A 24,720-nucleotide genomic window follows, 5' to 3' on the forward strand; every position below is an offset into this window, starting at 1 on the left:
CCGGATATCATTATACTTCAACAATACATTTCTCCTTGACAGCTACAATCCCCCCAGAAGAAGACGTGCTATCACCCAACTAGAGAAGTCTCTAAGTGCTGTGTGCGCAAGACTTTCAATGTCTGTAGCAGCTCAAGTAAACTTTCATTACAGTTGACTCATATTTAAGGCACATTGTCAACATAAGCAGGTTAACTTACGGTATGTTTACCATGAAGGACAACCTGTGACTGCATTTACTCTTAAAGCATTTAGTAAATATAACTGACTGCTTTTCTAATTTCTTTCAACATCATTCATATTCAGCAGCACCTGCACAAATTAAAGATGAAATCAGAACTATATTTAGGAACAAGGCGTTTTCTTTTGCAGCTAAAAATAACTTGGTCAGCACTTTTTTTAACGCTGGTAAATTATTATATTTATATGAACATGATTTGTTATGCAATGGGCAGTGTGTATAATAGTGGTGTACACTAACTGCAAACTGCAACAAACTGCACTGTATTATAGGTAGAATAACTAAATAATTACTTGCTTTACAACAAAGGCCATCATTTACCAATATATAGATTTTTAGTTACCCATAAGATTAGCAATTATTATGTCCAATAATTGACTTAAAGGTGCAAATATTTAGTCTCTGTATGTGCAAGGCTACCATAACACAGTATATTATTGGGGGTTTGCAAGTGTTGCTTATCAATGACAGACAGTCACTGGAGATTTGGACTGCAATGATAAAACACTTATTTTCATTATCGATTAATCTGTCGATCACTTTCTAAATTAATCAATTAATCATTTGGCCTATGAGAAAATACAGAAAATAAAGAAAAAATCATAATCACCTGAAGCCCAATGTGACTAATTGAAATGCTTGTTTTATTTATTATTTAACAGTCCAAAACTCAAAGATATTAGTCAGTTTATCATCACCTAAATAAAGAAAAGCAGCACATTCTCACATTTGAGAAGCTGAAACCATTTTCATTTGAAAAAATCAAAAATTTCTGCCGATCAACTAATTGATTAATTGACTAGTTGTTTCAGCTCTTTTGCATATTTCAAGCTGTTAAAACAGGCAGTTTTTGGATATAATGCAAACCGCCTCTAAAAACAGAAGAAGAAGAAGACACTGTGCATTTAGTTGGGGATACTCCACATTCCCAGGTTCCCTGAACTACCCAACATGTGCTCTGTTTGCTTACCAAAACCTCCTGTGCAATGAAGTTTCCTTGATATTTGTTGGACAGGTAAGAAACTCCATGTAGCTAAAACAAAATCAAGCTTGCAAATGCTAATTGTTGACACAACCTAGCAAACATCAGCTCGCCACACCCTCAAATCCATTCAAATGTTCCAAACACCCCGACACTCATCTGTCATTTAAGGCTAATCCAAACTGAAATACATGGATGAAGCTTCAAATGAGAGGTATGCTGGTCTGCCTCTGGCATGCTAGCAGCACATTGTCTTGTTGACCAGGCAGTGTGTGGCACCAAGTCACCTGAAGCCTAAAGTCTCAAATGTAGTCAAACTGAGACTGAACATTTGTATATGAAGCCTGAAGTTATCTCTGTAGTTTCCAACAACTGCTGCAAGATGTTAAGGAAAAAAAAAACATTTTGTTAATCACGCCCTTAAGCATTAGAGTCCGATTTAAAATGCCTCGATTTAAGCATTTTTTCTTTAATCTACAAGGCCTCCTAAGTGTTTGTGCACTGTGGAAATGACTGTTTATAGCCCCAGGATTTGTGTCTCATATTTCTCCCTCAGGTCAGAGCTGAAATGGGCCGAAAGTGCCTCCATGAACTTCATCTTAATGGAACTCAGAAATGGCTTAAAGCAGCAGGAGCTGGTCTCCAGGTGAGTTTAACCTGTTAATGAAGAATCTTATGGCAGACTCAACGTAGATGTGTCCCTGCTTTGTTCACTTAAAGGACCAGTGTGTAACATTTCGGGGGATCTATTAGCGGAAATGGAATATAATATTCACAACTGTTTTTATTAGTGTATAATCACCTGAATCTAATGGTGCCCTTCAAATGCAGTCGGGTTCACCGTGTTCACTAGGAGAGTCCATATGAACGCCACCCTCATGTGATATTCACGACCTCGTAAGTGGAAAGTTTCTGAAAGCCAGAAATGGCGGAGGCCTTGGAAGTAAATTTTTCGGCACACAATTATTGAATATATTGTAATTTTAGTTATATATTGTTTTTCTTTGTAATTTTATAATATGTCTGAGTAAAATGTTGATATTCCCAACGACCTCATCTTTTTCCTCTGTCATTATGCCTTTGCATTTCCTGCATGATGTTACCCACTTGCTGGCTTGCTAAATTGTTAGCCTCTGTGGCTTTTAGACGGCGACAGTAACGTTAATATTGCCGTTGCTTAGCAGCGATGTTCTCACGACAACCACTTGAACGCCAAGCATATTGTGCACACGTCTTCCCATGTTGTAAACACGAGGTCACGTGTTTCATTTGAAGGAAGGCTAAGCATCGTTGTGTTTTCGTTAGCTTAGAATGAGCCCTTCATATCTACATAGGGAGCGGTTCCTCTTCACGGAGTCCGCCATGTAGCTCCGCCATGTTTCTACAGTAGCCCAGAACGGACAAATCAAACAATGGCTCTAGAGAGAGCCTTTGACGGCCACTGTAGTTCTCCGACACACTTGTGAAACTGCGGGAACGTAAGCCGCAGAGTGAAACCGTGGTATCGCCAGCCGCCGTTTGACTTTCGTTGCTCCTAAAGAGAGAGCCTTTTGCTTATTTTAGGTTACCTGAAGGCCACCGTTGCTCTCCGACACGCTTGTGAAACTGCGTTAACGTGAACCTGTTGTTCCTAAAGTAGTGTTATTATGGTAGGGATGGCCTCTGAACCAGGCGAATAGCGTTACCATGGTTTTGCACTCGGTGGCTCACATTATCGCAGTCTTGGAAATGGAGATTGAGTGGACGAGTACTCAGTTGGTTGCAATCTGCAACCACACAACTAGATGCCAGCAAATCCTACACACTGTACCTTTAAGTATACACAGTATATATTTCACTTTGCTATCACAAGCTAAAACAGCAGTATGAGGCGCTTTTCAAGCATATTGTTGTAATTTTTCAAGCAAAATTGCCAACAAATCATCGGTTCCAGCTTCTTGATTGTGAGGATTTGTTGCCTTTCTTTGTCCCCTGACAATAAACTGAATATCTTTTGGTTTTTGGACTGCTTGTCAGACAAAACAAAATAATTGTTAGTTGCAGCCCTAGTTTACAGTATGAGTGTATTCATCAGTGTGTGCCCACTTGTGTGCTAGTATGCATTGTGCTGATGGCATCCGTGTCCCTCCCTCTCTGTCTTCCTCTCCCTCCGTCTACTGTATGTGAATGTGTCATGAAGGAGACGTTGGGGCCCTGCCTGCTGATTTATTCATGATATGACTTTTAATATCATTTACTGGGACATGAGAGTCTGCATCTCAAACAGGCCTGCAGGCACCTGTGTGTGTGTGTGTGTGTGTGTGTGACAGAGAAAGAAAGACATGCGCATACATGTGCGTGTGTGTTATTGTGCATCCATGTAGGTGTGTGTGAATTGGCACATACTTTGGGCGAGGATTTCTTTTCTTTTCATCGGGGAAGAAATCGAGACAAATTGTGTTTGTGGCAACGTGTGTTTGGGCCGGGGAAGAAGGTGGACCTTGTGATGATTGCCTATAGCACAGTTGCGATTGAGTTATCGGACAACAGTAGGAAGTCACATTGTGTAATGGGCAGTAGCCAGCAATGGGGGCCGATACCAATCTGTTAAGCAGCATAGGGTGTAGAGAGGAATGTAGGAGGAGGTGTCTAGTTTCTGTGGTGGGTGACTGTTTTGTTCGCCAACGTGCGTGCTTGCTTCTGTGTGTGCGCTTCAATTAGATTTATTGCTATGTATTTGTCGGTACACGTCTGACAGTTGACACTGAACACTGCCAAGGCGGCTAATGTAAAATTAGTTTTGCTTACCGTATGTTGAAATCCAGTTTCATTCTTACTAGATGGAATTTATCAGCCACAAAGACATATTCCATATATATATTTTTTTGTCAATTAGCTCCATATGTGCAGAGGTTTTTTTGTCTGTCTAACCATACCTATTAGTGCCTAAAATTAAATGATGAGGAATAGGTGGGTGGATGGAACAGGAGGCAGACAGAGAAGGGGGCGGCTGGAAAGCGTGATTTAATTTGGTTATGATCTAATTTGCTTTGATTAAAAATGTATGCAAATCCCTCTTAGCATAAGGGATCAGTGAGGAGAGGCGACACCTCTCTTGCTCTTCATCTCTCTCTCTCTCTCTTTTTCACTCCCGCTGTCACCCCCTCCTCCTCTACTTTCCTCTCCTCCCTCTGTCTGTGGCCACTAAAGTGAGATGTGTGAACTGGAGAGCGCAGTGTGTACACGTGTGCATGTGTTGTGTTCTTTTGTAAAGCGACGAGAGGAGCCCACTCACATTGGGGTGTTATTGCACCTCATATCTATTGGCTGAGTACCTGCTAGCTCTGGGTGTGAGGTGCTTCTGTGTGAGTGTGTGGTTTTTGTATATGTGTGTGTGTGTTTGTTTGGCCTGACCCCGTCTGCCAGTGAGCCCTGTGTGTGTAGGAGTGACTTTGCCAAGCCACCCTTGTCTCCTTGGTTGATCCTCCCCACAGCCCGACACTGAAGGTCACACTGCTGAACGCTATCTCCTCTTTCCAGTTTGCTTCAACATGCCTGATTTCTTGTTGATCTTTCTTTCTTACCGTCTTTCTCTTGTTCTTAGACTCACAACTCTTCACCCTCCACCTCTGTCCAGTCTGTCCACTGTGCTTCCGGCCACTGACAACCTTCAGCCTCACACACACAGTGTGCATGTGCAACCGAATGTTTTTCTACGTGTGTGTGTGTGTTTTTACCTGCTACTCTCTCCATTTTGTGATTCTATTGTATCTGTATAAGGAGCAGGCCATCTAGGTAACTGCATCTATTTGCATGGGGGCTCCGAGTATTCACGCCACTCTCAATTTCTTCCCGTCTCTGCACTCTCTCTCAACCTGTCACCACCACTGCCTCTCCAAGTTTACTGTAATGAACTCTGGTTTGCCTCTGTGCTCCCCTCTCGTCTCTCTCTCTCTCTCTTCTCTCTGTTGCTCGCCTGACTCCAGCCAGCCAGGCAGCCAGCCAATCAGACGTTTAATCAGACATCCAGGCAGCCAGCGTACCTTTCAGTCCTCCTGTGAGTCAGTTAGCCTGACAGCTGTCATGTCGGGAGGGTGACTAGTTAGTTGGTCAGCATCACTAAGCCGGTGTGAGTCAACTAGGTAGGCAACAAACGTTACAATTGTTGGCTCAGTTACACTTAGGGTGACCAGATCCCAACAAACCAAATGTGGGACAAAGAGTATGTTTGTGTGGGACAATGTGGGACACCAAGATTACCAAGTCTAAGAGGTAGTCTACAATTTTGATCTAATGTCTATTTAACTTAAATAATAAACATTTCTATTCTGCCCCTTATCTTGTAACATCTCTATGCTTCGCCCGAATGCATCCATAGACCGGCACATCTCCTTTTGAGACGTTTCTTGTGAGACTCACATGAACTGTGTCGCTTCATGTCGCATTCCCTACTGCGTGAAATTGAATAGTAACTGGCAAATTTCACAAAAAAACTCTGAGAATCGCCTTCCACCGGCTTATAAATACTGATAAGTAGTTTCACAGTCTTTGTTGTAGCTGCTCTTCCTTTTCTCTGTGATAGTTTCCATCATATTCCGCCTAAATCTGCATAGCTTGTGACTTTGCGTTGACTCGCAATTTTCTCTGTTATAGCAAAGACGGTGAAGCGTTAACCTGCACTTCACTTGACCCACGTGTGCGCAGTTTGACAGCAAACGCGGCCCCGTGATGACAGCCTTCCCTGCTTTCTTCACAGCCATTGGATAAAAGCCATTTTTAAAAAAGCGTCTGTCCTGCAGTGGTTTGATTTTTGAAAACTAGAGCCAATGAAAATGTGGGACATCGTCTCAATATGTGGGACAAGGGATAAAATGCTGTGCAGTCCCTCGTAAAGTGGGACACCTGGTCATCGTAGGCGCAATTGTCATTGCTAGTTTCAGCCCGACGCAGTTGTCATTTTCACGCCCAGCACCCACGTTGTGTAAGTAGTACTTGCGCCCATCTGTTCGTAATGCATCTCCGGAGGATTACATGCACTTGCGCTATAGATAGTTTAAACAGTGCCCTTAGATTTAGACATCACAACTAAGCAGACCAAGTTGGACCAAGGGCATTTCAGTCTGGGCCAATCGTTGTTGGCCGTTGGGAGATGAAATACTACAGTGTGTGGTGTTTAAAGATTTTGGGGGGAAAATGTAGGAAGAAAACTGTGAAATAATGTGGTCTTTCGCAAGGGAGAGGGTATTATTTTATGATCCAAGTAAGAGTTTCAGTGCAGAGCCACAGCTTACCTGACGTTCATCTCTCTCCTCCAACTCTCTCTGCAGAGTTTCACAATTTTACATTTTCCTCCATTTTTTTCTTGCCTTTTGCTTGCAAATCCCAGCATAAATTTGTGAGACAAACAGGTTTTTTTTTAAAGGATTTCTGTTTTGGTACAGGAACACATCAGAATTCAGTCTCACAGTAATTCTGGGGTTGACTAGCTATGCAACTACCTCCTTTATTTGATAGTTGACAGTGTGCAGATTGACAGGAAACGAAGGAAAAGAAGAGAGGGGTAACCAGGATAATATGCAACTCTAAAAGTGTATTCGCAATTTTTCCCCCTCATTTCTGTAAGATAACGAGGCTGATTCATAAAGCCCCAGGATATGAGCACATTTTTCATTCAATTCACAACATTTTCTACACACGTGGACGCGTCTTCGCATATTCGCGCCTAATTGCATCTTCCCATTAGGGATGTCACGGTGCCGGAAATTTAGTAGTTGATACCAATACCAGTGAAATGCCACGATTCTCGATACCCAATTCGATACCACAGTAAAAAACAAAAACAAAACAATAAATCCCATATACTTCAACATACACTCCTTTATTACCGTTTATACGAAATTATTATTAATCCCCCATGATCCGACACAAGTTTCTCGCCAAAACCTAAAGTTTACAAGATTATATTTGAACACAACTTGATGACGTTGTAACTTACCTTCACCCACTAGTCATTTCTACTGAATAGAGCTTGAATGCATCACAATGTACTCAATGCAACCTTTGTTAACGTTAGATGTTTGCTCTGTTATTTAACCAAGCAGGATTGCGCTGCCCACCGGCTGCTAACCGCTAAAGTTACTGCCGATTTCAGCACCGATTTGTTGTTCACAATGTAGCATTATCAGGGAAATTTTCTATCGTCCCCGGGATGGCGTGACGCCATTAGTCTCGGGCCCTGATCCGCGGTACTGTAGAAAAACGAGTACCGTCAAGTATACTTATATACTTATATACTTTATACTTTATACTTTATACTTTATACTTTATTGTCAGACAGGTCTGAAATTTGTTTTGCATAACAGCAGCTCCGTTTGCAACATCACAGAAAGGACAAAGACAATAAACAAGGATACAAACATTTAAACATTACAATCACAGAAGACAATATTCAGGGCCCTTTAACGCACATTTGATCTGGGATTAGGCTCCATATTTAGTTTAAGGATTGACTGATGCAAAAAAGAGTGCTTCAGTCTAACCTTATTAAATCGTGGAACCCTGTATCTCCGATTCGATGGTAACAGTTGATATTCACTGTTCAAAACATGATTGGGGTTAGAGACGATGTTGTTAGCCAGCCTTACGATGTTATTATGATAGGCTGATTCATAGAGTTTCTCAAGGGGTTGACCTACTATCTTTGAGCAGATTTTCATTTGTTGGAGCAGTTTTGACTTTAAAGTAGTTGACAAATTATTGTACCATGTAGTATAACAATACTGCAGGACACTCATAATCACAGAAGTAAAAAACAATAGAAGAATTTGTTTACTCGCCCCAAAAGACCTGAGGCGGCGGAGAAAGTAAATTCTTTGTTTTGTCTTTTTACAGACAAATTCAATGTGGTCTTTCCAAGATAACAGATGATCAATCATTACTCCCAGTTCAATTCAAGTATCAGTTTTCGTTCACATTTCGTATCAGATTTTCAACTCGCATGGACGTGTCCTCACTAAGATTAGGCATATATGCGCCTAATCGCCTCTTACCATTGACTTTGTATGCAAACATGCTGCCTCTCAAAATGGCTTTTACATTCATGTCTGAACACACAGCAAGTCCACCTGTGGTTCACTGTGTTCTATTCTTCATTTACTTCAATATGTGCTTCCTTCTGACTGTCAAGACTAAAAATGTGTTTATATTGATGGACGTGGTTACGTGGGTGTCTAGTCTTTGTAAGTTTCAATAATCTAAAAATGGTTTTCCCGTTTTAAGCTGGACAGCTGATCAGTCAATCAAGCCAGACAGTTTTTCGTCAGTCTGAAAGCCAGCAAATCAGTCAGTTTGTTCACTGAGTCAGTTGGTCAGTCAGTCAGTAACTCAGCCATTCATCCATCCAGTCAGTCAGTCAGCCTGTGTCTGCTCTCTTACATAAGCTGGGCGACAGATGCTGAATCATGAGCTGCCCGCTGGAATGCTCCCTCTACCCAGAGGCTGCCAGGAGGGAAGACAACACACACACACACGGACAGATTTCCCCTCAAACACACACACGCACAAACTGCATGCATTCATGCAAACACTGTGCACACACCGGCATGCATGTAGAAACGCACACGCACTGCATGTCATGCACTATTTCACATGAGACTCACTCCTCATGAACTCCAGAGGGGAGAGAGACGGAAGAAGAAGAGAGACAGGGTGGGTGACAGAGAGAGAAAGATTGAGTGTGAGACAAGAAGACAGAGAGAGAGAGAGGGAGGGAGAGAGAGAGAGAGGCTTGCAGATAGACTGACAGAGAGTTCAAGAGAAAGAGAGAAGAAAGGAGAGTGAGATCTTCCCTCAGCTGTCTGTGAGGGTTTTGATGTGGTTTAAAGGGTTTTTCATGTTACGCAACTTTGAAGACGAAGCGTTTGATGTTTAGTTTGCTAGTTTGTTAGCTATTGGATTAATCTCTCTACCTTCTACCTCTCTTTCGCTGCAATTTATCTGATTAGTGCTAAGGGGCTTGCGTCACCCTCCTTTTTTTTTTGCCTTTTGTCTAGAGCAATACTCAGAAGGGTGTTTTTCAGCGTCTCTTCAGAAACTTGGCACCTATCATCTATTTATGGGAGAAGCAATTGAAACTGGAATAACGGCCCTATTTGCCTGCCTGTCTAGCCTTTCAAAAAACACGACTGAAATGCTGATGGAACAATGACAACTATTTCTCCCTTATTTTTCCCCCTCTCTCATCTCCCACTTTCTCTCACTACCTCTTCCAATCTCGCCTCTCCACGTCCCCTCAGCATGGGTGATTCATTTGTCTCCAACACAATATAGCACAACATGGGCTCGCCACCGTCCATATTGCCACAATGCTTATTTGTCGAACGCCGGGGATTTCATAAATGTATTTCCACATACTCTCCTTGCAGCGTTTTTCCTTCTCTGCCCTTCGTCTTTCCCCCCTCGTTCACTGATTCCCTTTCCTCTCCAGCAGCAACGCACACTTTCCCAGTTTCTCTCTCTCTCTCTTTTCCATCCCTCTCTCTTTCCCTCTCTCATCAGACGAATGTAAGAATAGAATAGGGGAAGCCCTCTCACCTCTCCCTGCACACTGGCTAATTAGCATATTCATGAGAGGACCATAAATTATACATGAGATCTGGAGGGGAAACAGAGGCAGAAGAATGAGACACAGACACACATTCTCTCTCACACACACACATTTACACATGCACTCCCATATGCAGGTATGCTCACACTCACACACACACATAAACACACACATAGCCTCACTTTCTCTTCCTCTCGCACCCTCCCTCAATCACACAACACAGACGGAGAGATACAGACAGGTAATTGGTGAGAAAGAGTGTGTGCTACAGTGCATTGGCGGTGTGCAGGACAGACAGACAGCGTACACAATATTGAAAGGGAGAAGTAGAAGTCAATGCACACACAGGCACAATGCTTAGGTTAGCTCTATTTTTTTTTTCTCCACACTCAAAGGTAAGAGGTTTCAGGGCACTTTGAGACGCTAAGTAAGGTTAATGCAGCGAGGGTTAATGCTAAAAGGAAACCGTAGAATGGAGAGCATCAGATTAAGACGGATTTGGAGGTCACAGGTTTACTTTATAATAGGAGTAGACCGATTAATCAGCACCGATAGGACGTTTTACAAATTATCGTCAAACTGGGATCCGATAGTGGCCAATGGCTGCGCACACAAAGAGGCTACATACATAAAGTCAAGGTAGAGGGTAAGAAGAAAAAGTGATCTTTCGAATATATAACGCAACACTATCCCCGATACAAGACAGGCAGACAGGGAGGAAAAGAAATCCTTCAACTGTCACTTTAATTTACCAATTTGTTATTCTCTCTTCCAAATAATCCAGCTATGTAACTATCCATTCATGAAATAAAATCGCACACTTAAGGATCCTCCTTACCCCGGGAATATGGACAAACATTAATGGTTTGTGAGAGTGGCATTTAACGATGTAACGGGACGCGCAACAGGAGTAATCCTGGCCCGTCATACGCCACAGAACAGCGAATTGCACATTGTAAATAAATTAGGACTGTCAAAGTTAAGGCGATAATAATTTGTTTTAACGCCACTAATTTCTTTAAACGCATTAACGCAACTTGCAATTTTAGGTTGTAGCGGGCTCAGTTTAAAAGCTACAATGAAGAAAACCTAAGAAATCCATCGGTACCAATCTTGTTATAGTAGCTTGTCGCGAAGGAGGATAAATAACGCTCCAAACTTAGGCTAAATTTTGACGAGGAAAAACTGGCATGGCCATTTTCAAAGGGTTCCCTTGACCTCTGAACTCAATATGAATGAAAATGGGTTCTATGGGTACCCACGAGTCTCCCCTTTACAGACATGCCCACTTTATGATAATCACATGCAGTTTGGGGCAAGTCATAGTCAAGTCCAATAATAAATATATACATATATTTGCATAAAGCAGCATATTTGCCCACTCCCATGTTGAAAAATGTATTAAATACTTGACTTATCTCCCTTTAAGGTACATTTTGAACAGATAATAAATGTACGATTAATTATGGATAATCATGCAATTAATTGCAATTAAATATTTTAATCGATTGACAGCCCTAAAATAAATAGAACATATTCCTCTTACTATTGATTAAATTCAAAGTGACGAAAAACTGATTTATTAAATATGGTGTATGCAAAAATAGCCGACTAGACTGCTGAAGAAGTAAAGAGGATATCGGCCAATTAATCGTCTGTCAGCTTTTTCCTGCTCGTTATTATATCGGCCTTTAAAAATCCAGTATCAGTCGACATCTACTTTATGACTAACAAAAGGGAAAACTGAAAGGAGAGAAGGTCCCTGAGATTATTTCCGAAATGTGACATCCATGTTAGATGAAAAAAACACAGTTTGAACAGCTTGAAAGTAATTAAAAATCGGTAGTTGTAGTAGGTAGTTTCCTTTTGGTCGAGCAAGAGCATAGAAGTTATATGCACCATCATTCAAACCATACCATATTTGTTTTAAATCCAATTAATGTGTTTTTCTCTCTTACGTGATGGATCTCCCAATTTGGAGCCAGACTCTGACTCAGCATGCTGACGGATGACTAGACGTCTTTCTCCACATATATCATATTTACATATGGTTCAGAATAAATGCAGTCAGATGAAAGCTGACAGGAGACTGGAATACCTCCAAGATTTGTGCTGTTTTGGATGAAAAGGGTCTTCTTCAGTCTTGAGAATAAAGCCTCTCTACGGCAGCTAGTGCTGTGTATTGGCAAGAATCAGGTGATACGATACATATCGTGATATCGTGATACAGGGGTTACGATTCAATATATTGCGATATATTGCAATACTGTAAGCAAGGCGATATGTTGCGTTTTTTCTTTTTTAGTGTAATTTTAGAAAAACTAAAAGTTTAAATTTATCACAGTCCTTGTAGTATTCAAAATCATAGCACTACTTTGAGAGGGCACATACATTGTGATGACGCATCTCTTTGCAAAAGAAATAAACTACTGACTTAATCTTTGCATGTAAACTATTAATTAAAAATCGGTACTTTGTTTTTGAGAATTGATACATTACCACAAAATACAATATCGCGATACTTGATATTTTTGATATTCCCGCAAAAAATAGTCTGATTGTATAGAAGTTTATGAGAAAATGAGCCTACTTCTCGCCTGATTTATTACCTCAGTAAACATTGTAAACATGAGTTTATGGTCTCAATCGCTAGTTTCAAATCTTCTTCAATACAGCATGATGTTCATTTAGTAAATTATGGTTCCATTTAGAGTCAAATAGACCATAAAGTAGGGGATGCTTTAGGGCGTGGCTACCTTGTGATTGACAGGTCGCTACCACGGTGTTGTCCGGTCTGGAAGTTGTCCGTGTTTTCGTCTTAGAACTTTAATCCCTTCACAGTGTTTTCCAGTCATGAAAGTTAATTATAACCTTTTTGGTCGCCTAAAAATGTCTTATCTAGTGTTCGGTTGTACTTACCTCCACCGTCTCGTGTCTCTTCTGGTTGCTAAAAACCAAGATGGCGACGGCCAACATGCCAAACTCGAGGCTTCAAAAGGGTAGTCCACAAACCAATGGGTTACCTCACGGTAACTACATCCACTTCTTATATACAGTCTATGCTTCATACACGCAGCATGTTAACAGTAGTATATTTAAGGGGCCCAAGTTCCACATATCAATTAAAACTAAACAGGCACAATTTACATATTACATTTCCACTCTCCCATACCTCTTAGAAATAAACTATTTTTGAGTAGATGAGATTAGAGCAAGATGTGCTGTTATTAGATAATGCTGTAGATCCATATGTCAGCCATGGCTGCATGATAGAAGTCCTGTTGTGACGATGCGGGTATGGAGAAGTAAAGCCTGAAGTGGAGGCAATTGATTTCAGAGAGTTGCTGCTATACATTACATTACGGTATGTGATGTTACAGCTAAAAGGTTCCCCCTCTGGCTTGCATAATGCTCTGTCACCGTTCTAGCCCGCGGATAGGCGGCAGGGATCCTGCCATACATGCTTAAGTGCTTACGACAATTAGCTGATTCTGGGTGGTTTGGATCTAATTGAAACACAAGGGAGTGAGAGTGATTGAGAGATTTGCCTCTCCAGTGTAGATGGAATATTCATGAACATGTTGCCAGGACTTATCGTGTTCAACCGAGTCCTTCAGTGTTCGCCTGCAGAGAAAATCTGCTTTCTTTCATCCGTCCGTTTCCTGGATATAGAAACAGAGGCTGAAGATGAATTTTTCTCATATGTCGTTTAGTGAGTTTGTGTGTATGAGAGCTTGCATGTGATGTTTATCATGAATTTGTGGTGCACTGTAAGGGAATTTCCAATGCACATGTGTTTGTCTGTAGTGTGTGTCGAGCATGCATTCACATGGACATGTAACATGGCTCCGTTGGTGTGTACCTGTTGCTCACTCTCGTATATCAAAGTTAAGTGTTGACTAATGCACACCTGGTGGACAGGCACCTAAGAAAAATGAAATCATGTGAAGGAAAAAGGTTGAATTCACGCACACTGACGGCACTTATTCCGTTATTTGTCATCCCTATTTCTAACTTGCATTATTACACAGCTTTGTTGAATACTCCATTCTGATTGGTCAGTTACTTTGACATTATTCTGTGGTCTGTTATTTCTTTATAGCAGACCGCTGCTGTGTATAACAGACTGTTGCTTTGGACGCAGTTCTGACGTCGGACTCCAGAGGACCATTTTTGCGTCAAATGATTGATTTCTAAGTAAGTAAGTAGCCGTGTAATAGACGAGATAATGTACAGCGAGCGGGTTATCGCCCTATTGGGGTTTCTTTCACAACAATGACTGGCTTGCTGTACATTATTCATTACTTATTTTATGTCTTAGATTCTCATTTGTTTTTTTACTTGTGTGATTTTATTTTATACATATTTATGTAGCTTTGTTGGAGGGAGCTTGAGACCCAGGGGTTTTCATCGACAACAACTGCTTCTGTAATTGTTATGCATTTGACATAAATAACTTGAAACACTGAGACACAACATTTCAGTCACGGACCTTCGTCAGGCGTCATATTCACAATGTGAAATAAACACAACTTTACGCTAAAGCCACAGGCTGTAACAGCCAATCAAAAGAGGAGAGCAAATCTCAAACACCTGAGACAATTAGCACGTCAGTAACTGAGATTTTTTTCTCTTGGTAACCAATGTGTATTTAAAAGGGTCAGGAATTTTGATTGGTTGTCACAAACTGTGGCTTTAGTCTACAGATGTTTTGTTTGTTTGGCATTGTGAAGGTCCATAACTAAAAAAAACTGCAAGTTTTTGTTCACTCTCATATACAAAATTGGCTTGCACACACCTCTGTACATCCTAATTTAGAGGATTTTATATTTTTAGTTGAACAATTTCATGCTCTTCTATGGGTTGAGCAAAGTCTCGGACCCTTTCAAAAGCCTTTAGGATGCCATCAAAAGTGAAGTGTCATATACTGTAACTAAAAACAAGGCTCTTCTAGCTGAAAAATTTACATTTGGTAAACATGCATTCTTGAGTTGTGCAAACGCATGCAAGAATGAAAACACGCACAAATTAAGGAAATGCACTCCAAACCTGCTGCAAATACTAGAATACATTCAAGAGTTAAAGTACAAACACTGATAGAAATGCTCTCCAGTTATATTAAGGCTGTGCAATTAATTGGATTTCAATTACGATTTTGGCTTCTATCAATTATGAAAACAAAATAATCAATATAGAATGATTATTGTGCCGCATTCAACCAATGTGTTTATGATCAAATTCTTTACTAGAGCACAAAATTCTTCATAGATCTAGCCTCTTAATGCACCAGATTGATGCATTTAACTTTAACATGGGGGTTACAAAATGTTCTTTCTAAATACACGTTTCCAAAGTGAACGAGTAATCGTGTTAAATAATCTCAATATTGACCAAAATAATCGGGATTATGACTTTTGACTTAATCAAGCAGCCCTAGTTAGCATTACTAACATTACCTTCAGTCAAGTGAGTGTTTTGATATTTCTGTTTTTTGGAGCATATTGCCTTTGTCCTCAGGGAGCACTGTCGTTTTCACCCAAAAGCAGTTCTGCTCTTTTTCATGAATACGAATACCTAATTTCAAATGTGTGTGAGTGTGCTGCGCTGTCTGTCTGCCTGCAAAACGTGTGCACGCCTGACTACACGTGTGTGTGTGTGTGTGTGTGTGTATGTGTGTGTGCTCCTTCGGCGCGGGTGGCGGGAGGTAATATCAGATTACGGATGTAAATTGGCAGAGTGGCTCTCTCTCATTATCACTAATAAGACTATGGCCTCACTCTCTGTGCCCTCTCTCCCTCGCTCTGTGGTCGGTTAGATGAGAGAGAGATGAGCTGATAGAGAGAGAAGAGGGCCGCTGCAACCCTGTTCCTGAAAGCAAACCATTTCAGCATGCACACACTGATTCAACACACACACGCTCACACATTACACACTGATAGCAAACCAGGGATCCAGACTAACTTTTTCCACGAGGAGCACAAAAATGGTCCCAATCTGAAGCTCTCAAATCATTCTTATCTTATGTATAAAAACAGAAATCCTCTCTAAACCGAAGGCTCTTTCTTTCCGTCTTTCCTTTTATCGCTCTTTATCACGCATGTAGACATACACCCGCTCACTGTCACTGTTTCTCTCCCCTGTCTTTTGTCTCATACACAATTACACATGTACGCACCACCACCATTCTTCACACATCAGTCCAAGGACATTACACTAAAACGAGACAGAGATTTATTTATAGTCACGGAAAAATTTCTGAGGCAGAACTAACGCTTAACATGCAAACTAACACTCAATTACTCTCACTGCTTATTGTCACAAATGCACTGTAGTTCATAATCTAAGCAGCGAATCTCTTTATTATATATGTATTTCTCCGAAGATATGCATTAAGATTGACGACGCCAGAAAGACTCGCGAGCAATTCTAATGGTTGCTGTAGAGTCACAATCAATCATGTAGCTTATTGGATATATGGAGCAGTTCAGCGATATCACCGTAAGTCATTTGAACATATGTGGGCATGCTTGTTTGGGAAAATACAAAACACTGGTGTGTGTGTGTGTGTGTGTGTGTGTGTGTGTGTGTGTGTGTGCAGACAAACACAATTTCCTGTATTTGTGGACACATAAACATAATTATCCCAGCACAAAGATAGACGCTAATATTTTTAAGCACTGGCCGCACGGGCCACTAAGCCCCTGAATTTGGTGGCCAAAGTACATTTTTGGTTGTTGTGTTAACTTCTGTAAAAACAACACAGAAAAGGCGATTTAACACAGACTACCTTAACTGTGACATTAACAGGATGAAAATATATTTTTATTTTACATTGAAAACTCAAGTTCTTTGTCGTCTCTTAGTGCACCCACTACAAAAGATACAGTCTATCTGTTTCACATAAAACAAAACACAATTTAATTGATTAGGAAATAAATGATTGTATTTTTATGTAAATATTTGCTTTGATTTGATTGGCACTAGTAGTTTTAATTATGTATTATAAACTGCTTAGAGCTGGTGTTAGGAAGTTAATAATATATATTATATATATATTCCCTCTTATCTATTTTATATTGCTGTGAATAGACTTTGATAAGTTTCTCGACCAAAATCAACATTTTACAAGATTACATTTGAGCACATCATGATGACGTCATAATTTACCTTCGCCCCATAGTCATTTTTACTGAATAGAGCTTATATATATAATAATGTAACTCAATGGAACCTCTGTTAACAGCTGTTAGCTCCATCATTTAGCCAAGCTTTGGTTATGCTTTCCGCAAAGACGGTTGCACAGACATGAGCTGACATGGAATCGTGACGAGGAAACGTTTGATACGTCTTTTATACTCAATGCAGGTTTCTCCTCACGGCAAACAGACATTCTCAAAGTTCCTGAAAGTTCTCCATTTTCGCCGCTCATCCACGTTCACGTTGTTACAAAAAATGTGGATGTGCGCGGACAGGTGTTAACCTGCTGCACGCTTCATTCTCAAGAGAGACCTGATAAAACTTGATGGCCACAGAATAACTTTTTGTGGCTAGAGGCCATCGGGCCATGGTTAATGTCGAACCCTGCTGCACATAAACGATGCAAAAATGTGCACAAAATTGTTTCATCAAGTATTAATAACATTATTCCAACCACACACACAGCACCAACACACTCAATGAATGCAATAATCTCTCTCTGTCTCTCCTTTCCTCTCTGTCTTCATCGCTCCATGGACCGCATTCGTTCAGTAATTACATTTCCGCCATTATTCTCAGCTGACATTTCTGTACAGTTAATCATTCCCATTTTGCCATCATGCACAGGTCAAAGTGTGAGGGTAAGTATGAGAGAGAGAGAGAGAGAGAGAGAGAGAGAGAGAGGGAGACAACCTAAAAAGATAAAATTACATGTGAATCATGTATGCCTAGCAGGATGTCTGCTGTGAGCACCCACTTGACTACGTGTCTGTATTTGTGTTTGTGCATTAGCTGCATATTTGCATGTATTACCATCTTGGAAATGTATAATTAATATGTCTGTGCATTGCTGCATATGTACTTAACATGCGTTTGTTTGTCCCTACACACTTTATACGTCATGGCCCTGTTCAGACCTGGTATTAACATGCATTCTGAGTGATCAGATCACAAGTGGACAGCTCTAAGTACAGAGGCCTATGTCCTCGGAAGTACGTAGGCTACTCATTCACGTGCCAACGGCGTTTTTTAATGACAACAGGCAAACAACAGCAGAATAGAAGAGGAAGAGAAAGAGAGAAGTACAACAAAAGAACAACAATAACACGCAAAATGGATTCCGGTGGCTGGAGCACACAAGAAACACGCTGTCTGATTTCCATTTGGCCCGAATCCAACGTAACCTTGATGATTCATATTGCAACCGGTCGATATATGAGGAGATTTCGGAGAGGTTGAAGGGGAATAGTTATAGTCGAGCTTGGCAGCAATGCCAACGTAAAATAAATTGTCGTGAACAGGCCAAGGGATAAACCGGCCTGTATTGTTTTGATTTCTTTTCCCGCTTCTTCTTCCGCTTCTTTTCTTCGTCTCTTTCCGACCGATCGGATCACAAGTGGTCACTCGAGACGCATGTGGAGACACATTCTAATGCCAGGTGTGAACAGATGTACTTACAGCTGTCCACTTGTGATCCGATCACTCAGGACGCATGTTAATACGAGGTCTGAACAGGGTCTTTGACACAATATACGACCAGAGTAATAACGTGTAAAGTGATGATGTGCAGCCGCCCACTCTCACCAGGAGGGTCACAACCCTTGGCCTTGGATGCACCCTCGCATACGCTTGTGTTCGTGCATGTGTGTGTGTGTGTGTGTGTGTTTCAAGCCAATCTGGCTGGCGTCTGCTCACTCCTCTATCCACTGCAGGCCGTCTGCCGTCTTTTATTTCTGCTTTAATGACCTATAAAGGGACTGTTACTTTTTAAATAAATCATAAAGCAAGGGTCATAAAAGGGGAGTGCAGTGTTGGGCACAGGCCAAGCTCTGAGAGAAGTGTGTGTGTGTGTCTCAGTGTGTATATATATACGCTCGAGTGTTCACATGCGAGTGTGTGTTTGCATATGTTACCAATGTACAGCAAGCTGAACCCGCCGCCGCCAAGGAGATATCACAGTCTGAGAGAGCTCTGGTCTGTAAAATGATAAGCCTACATAAGTGGTGACCTTGCTTCACATAGAGATGAGTGGGTGGGTGAGGAGCAGGTCCAAGGCTAGAGTCCTTTTTTTTTTTTTTCCAAGCCACTGTCTTGGAGCCGCTGTAGTGGGTGTAGAAAGAAGCGAGCCCGGGGCGGCTTCAGTAGCTCTTCGTACAATGAATAAAACCCCTTTGCAGCAACTTATATCACGGAGGACTCTTTTATATTCCCACGACCGACAGAGGAAGCTTATGAAAGCGCTTAGAGATGCTGAGAAGTGGTTGAGGCAGGTTCAACCAAGCACTACTGACAGTAATATATGGGTCTTAATAGGTGCATGGTGGTGATATCTGCAGGAGGTGTAATTTCAGTAATGCTTGTGACAGAAAGAAAGAAAAAAAAGTTTAGGAAACAGTAAAGTGCCTGTCTCAGAAGAAAGGTCTTTGCACCATGCATATTTACGTCTTAGTTAGAGGAATGTGTGGGTGCAAGTCATCGCTCCCTGTCTCTCTCCTCTACCCCCCTTGTTATGCGCTGCGATTCTAAAGCCAAACATAAAAAACGGGGGAAAAAAAATAATTGCCCGTTTTAGCAGAGTGTAACGTCGAAAAATGTGTGTCGCTCATGCAGAGCTTCAAACGGGCTCGGCGAGGAACAGAGAGCAAATCTTAGCACGCCGCGTTTAGGACATCAAACGGGCCGCAATCAACTGCTTCGCAGAGAGGAGGAGGAGGGACAGGAGGGGTTTGGAGGTGGCGGCGGCGGCGGCGACGGGGGGCTCATTTCCTTTGACGTTCATGCACTTCTTCTTCCATAAGAAGAAGTTTAGCTACTTCCAGCATCTATCGAGAGAGAGAGGCACCGACTGTGAGACGAGGTATTGGGTGATACAGACATGTGGAAGTGGAACAAAAGCTTGCAAGAGGTTATGTAGGAGGTTGTGTGGGTTATGCAGACAGGTACAGAAGGATGGGCAATGCAGGGTGTCAGAGTGAAATCCCCGGCTTTTTAAAATATTTCCCCGAGATGTCATCATCTGTTTGTGGTCTTTTCGTAATTAGGAGGCAATCTTATTTTCCATGCAACTGACAAAATAGACCGATGTAGATTTTACTGCAAACATATCTTGTTGCAGCGCTCACGAGGAGCCGTTTGGTGGGAAAACTTCTGGTGTTGATTCAGAATAGATGAAGGGCTGGCAGAAATATAAATTGAACAGACTGTTTTTATAAATCTTTAAACATCAAGGATTCAAATGTTGCCTTAAAAGTTATTTTCATTTTAATTAATCTACCATCTTTTGGATGAATCAGTTTGTCAATGAAATGTCACAAAATGGTGAAAAAGGGCCATCGCAACTTAAAGTGGCATCCTCAATTGCTTTTTTGTCAGACTTACAGTCCAAGGCTTTAAAGATACTCAATTTACAATGATGAAAATGAGAAAAGCAGTAAGTCTTAACTTAACTCTTTGAGGTGCTGGACCCTTGGGTTGGGTGATATGTTAAAATTTTCCAACCACCCACCGTCAGACAAACAACCAGCGACCACCGTTATATTCGTGCAGGTGTGGGCATAACCCCCCACTGCGGTAGTTTCAGCTGCGAGATCAGCGGCGAAGCATCGTAAAACACACACTTCATTCAGAACCTAAATAAAACTCACCAAACAATCTTGGTTAGTCTTTTCAGCCATCGCCAACTCTGGTTTGGTTGAAATAAACCTTTAATTCACAGTTAGATGTAAAACTATGCCGGCTTTACACTTTGTTTTCCCCCGCTGTCTGTCTCTCTGCCCGCAGAGCAGCAGATGAGCAGCAGAGGCGGACCATTAAATTATTAAAAAAAAATGACAAAATCGCTCAAAAAAACAACCCGTGATGTACTCAGCCAATTGCCAATAGCCGATGTATTCATCCAATCGCCCATCCCTACTGGGCATTTTTAGCTACACGCTAGCGGCGTGCCTCTATGGTTGAGAATATCGGTCTGTCAGTCAGTCATGCTACCAACTGGTTAGGGATTTCATTCGTCACATAATTTGGTACCAATACTTTGGTTTATGATCAAATACCGTATCTGCAAAACCCACCATCCTCAGCTTTATTTTGTGTGTTTAGTGCTAATTAGACTTGATTTAGAAAGACTAGACTGAAGTGTCACAAAATAGAAAAAAATAAAACAATTTTGAGAACTCAAAGTGGCATCCTTGGACTCACAGTCAAAGACACATCATTCTAAAGATGGATATTCAATTTAGAAAGCTGTAAACCAGAGATAAACAGGAAATACTCACATTTAAAACATTGAAACCAGTGAGTGTTTAGCATTTTTACTTTTTCTTACTTAATTTTCTGTTGTTCAGTCGATTAAACAACTAATCGCTTCAGCACTACTTGTCCCAGCACACCGGCTAGTACCTTATTGTATCCAGGACATATGTATGTAATTTGCACCATTATGGTTTGTACCATTAGAGACTCTTAATGCAGCTCAAGTGACAAATTTGTAGTTTGAAGGGATGCGTTGACATTTTAAAATACCGTTTTCGTCAACGCTTGTCAAAAAATGTTTCACATTTGGCCTTCACAATCACACACAAAACACACTATTAGAGCGGGACTTGTGGGAAATGATAACAATGCGAACATTGTTTACAGAAACTCCAGAACAGATGTCTCTCCCTCAAAGTGACAAATATCTGCTGACAAAAAAATCATTTAAAATGTCAAAGTATGCCTTTTAATATCTTTGAAATGTACCTATTCCAAAGATTTGCCCTTCTATGGGCACTGCTACAGTGACAAGCTATTTGTTGCAAGCTGTTCTTTTAAAAATGCAGACAAAACACGCAGGGAGAAACATTTCCCCTGGATGCTTACTTCAGTGTAACAGTCTTTTATTTCATAAACCTGCAGTAGATCGACAGGCTGACAAGCTGCAATAAAGTGTTCTTTGATCCGCCTCGCACTCAAAGATGCACTCCGCTCATTCCAGTCTTCAACTTAACTTGTAACTTTTACATTACAAAGATCCTTGCCTCCAATCACCTCTTCAAACACGTCATCTCCCCGCGAGTCGCGCTGTATTTCTCCTGTCCTTGCCTCACCTCGCCTTTTCTTTCGTCTGCCAAGTCGCTTTGTGCCTTTTCTTTCTTAATGTTAATTCACCTGTGATTTTTCACTGCTCTCCCTCTCTCCCCGCTCTGTCTTCTCTCTCTTTTTTTTCCCCCTTTCTTTTCTCACATCTCTCCTGCACTTCTTTTGTCCTTGATTACCTAGTAGTGAGCTCCTGGCTGTGTCTCCCTGCCACTGGGTAATGGACTATTTGCATGCAAATGGCAGTGCCTGGAAAGATTAGACAGGGTGGAGTGGATGGTGGAGGAAGCAAGGGAGGAGGAGGAGGAGAATGAGGAAGGCAAGGAGACAGACAGACTTTATTGAAGGAGGTGGAAAAGAAGCTCAAAACCAGATGAAAGGCAGGGATGAGTGCGTTCTGCTTTTTATCGTTTTGGCTGTCTGGAGGTCTAGATGATTGTCTTCGTTAAGACGCCATTATTGACAGTTGCTTCTATGTGTGTGCGTGCATGTGCATCTCATTGCAGCTGTGTGTGTGTTTGTGTATGCGAGTGTAACGCGATGCTCAAAAAGACTGAGAAAAAGAAAAAGTTTGAAGGCCTGTGCCTCAGTATTTGCATGTTTATGTGCGCCTAACTAGCTTAGCTCCGAACTTGGGGAAGATAGGGCACTGCGGCATCTCTATTTCTGAAAAATTAAAGCTGGAGACCAAAGGTTTTTTGTCTGGAGAGAGAAGCCCAGGCCTCGCCGCCTCCTCCCCCCCCTCCTCCGACTCCTCCAAATAAATAAGAATTTTTGATTACAGTAATCAGGGCCATTAATAATGCAGACGCTGTGATGATGCAGAGGAGATGAAAGATGGCTCTTCTCAACCTTTCTGTGTTAGGAGCGAGGGGAGATAGCTGCTAGCTAGCCGCACACACACATTTTGCACATGCACGTACACGCGCGTGTGCAAACACTCACCCCACAAGTATTCAGAATCAGTGGAGACATGAGACCCAAAACACAACCTTAAAGAGATATAAAAGTTTTAGGGCTATTTTCATTCCGACTCCCAATTATATTTGGTAGAACGACTAGTTTTACTGCTCAGAACAAGGGTTACGTTTAGGTCATTTTGAGAGTTGTCGATAGACATTATAGATATAAGACGCCACAGCATGTCGCCTCTTTATTTACGTTATTTCACAGACAGGATCGGCGGAGTCGTGAATTGGATTTGTAGCATCTTTAGCACTCTTTGAATGCTCCCCCTCGCGCCTACCTCGCTCTCACACAATCAGAACATATTACATACCTCACCTTCCTCACACACACTCAGCCACACACACACACACACACTCCTCACACCGTGTGTGTACCTCTCCCTCCCTGAGGGTGAGTTGGCAGCGGGCCAGCGGTGGGGAGAGAATGCATAAAGAGCTATTGTGGCTGTTGTCGTTAATCAGGCCCGTATGCTTTCTGACAGCAGCGTGCGAGGAAGGGAGACTGTCTCTCCTATAGCCTCTCCATACACTCGCTCTCCTCCATTAGCTTACACCAGCCAGACAGACAGTCTCCAGTTACAAAATGCTAAAGCGTAATGGCACACAATATCGAAAGGGAAGAAGGAGGCAGAGGGAGGGCGAGACGTGGGAGAGAGGCGTATAGCACCGGGGTGGCATAAACTGGATGCCCCGGCACCCCCCCCCACCGGCGTCCTGAACCGTGATAAATGAGGGGTTAAACATGGAGCAGTTTGTGTGTGTGTGATCCATCGTGAGTATGCACTTCTGCCGGGCACATGGACGTATTTACATCTGGAAGCGTGCACGGACCATGCATATGTGGTTATATGTGTGTGTGTGTGTGTGTGTGTGTGTGTGTTCATCACAGATCCACAGAGACCATGTCAAAGACTGCGTCTCCTACAGGTGTAAGCCCCGAACATCTGGCTGGCACATTTCAAACGCTCAGAAAGGCAGAAGGGGTGGGGCGAAGCCACAGTGGAGGGCTGTACCACAGTCATTAAACAGCGGAGGGTTTGGGGGGGGGGAGACCAGGACTGCACCACTACGGCATACACCTGCTCCTTGCACGTCTGTCTGCCCACAAAACCAGTATTTCTTCCACGATGTGTTCACGCAGCGCGGTGGCCACCCATCGAAAAAACGACAAGGCTAAAAAAGCAGACATCTGGAGCCAATCAAGACCGCGGCGGTTCATCAGCAGCGAAAGGGGAATACCAGTTTACAGATTTAGATGCATTATTTTCATGGCAAAATCCAGTCATTGATGATGAAACAACAACTCGTTTTAAAAGCTAGAAATCAGAAAACTGTGATGTTGCATCAGTATTGATCTCCTGGGGGACTTCTGATGTTTGACTAATTAGATTCACTCAAAAAAGAGCAAGCGTGATTTGAACTTGTCTTGTTATATGCCTGGTCTGACAAGGCGTTGCATGTAGTTTATTTGGAACCCTTAAAAGCTGGTTACATGCTCCTTCAGACATGGTGCTTGGACAGTCTGGACAAAAAAGGAAAAAGACACTTTTTAGAAGGCCGGATAATGGGCTCTCTTATGCCCAATTTTTTCAACTCTCCGAAGCGTAAAATTTGACAGTCACCCCCGCTTTCTAGAACGATTGGCCAGGTGTGGAAAGGTGTGAAAATAGGC

General features: G+C 41.9%; 1 protein-coding gene across 1 annotated transcript in view; it reads left to right on the forward strand.

Moving 5' to 3' along the window:
• Positions 1 to 1,149: 1,149 nt before the first annotated feature.
• LOC141778726 (polycomb protein SCMH1) overlaps positions 1,150 to 24,720 on the forward strand; it is a 79,642-nt gene continuing 56,071 nt past the window's right edge. The window contains exons 1-2 of the mRNA XM_074653136.1: positions 1,150 to 1,256; positions 1,780 to 1,869. The gene's annotated coding sequence lies outside the window, so the exon portion shown is untranslated. The remainder of the gene's footprint in view (positions 1,257 to 1,779; positions 1,870 to 24,720) is intronic.

This window comes from Sebastes fasciatus, chromosome 12, assembly GCF_043250625.1.
Source record: "Sebastes fasciatus isolate fSebFas1 chromosome 12, fSebFas1.pri, whole genome shotgun sequence".
Taxonomy (NCBI): domain Eukaryota; kingdom Metazoa; phylum Chordata; class Actinopteri; order Perciformes; family Sebastidae; genus Sebastes; species Sebastes fasciatus.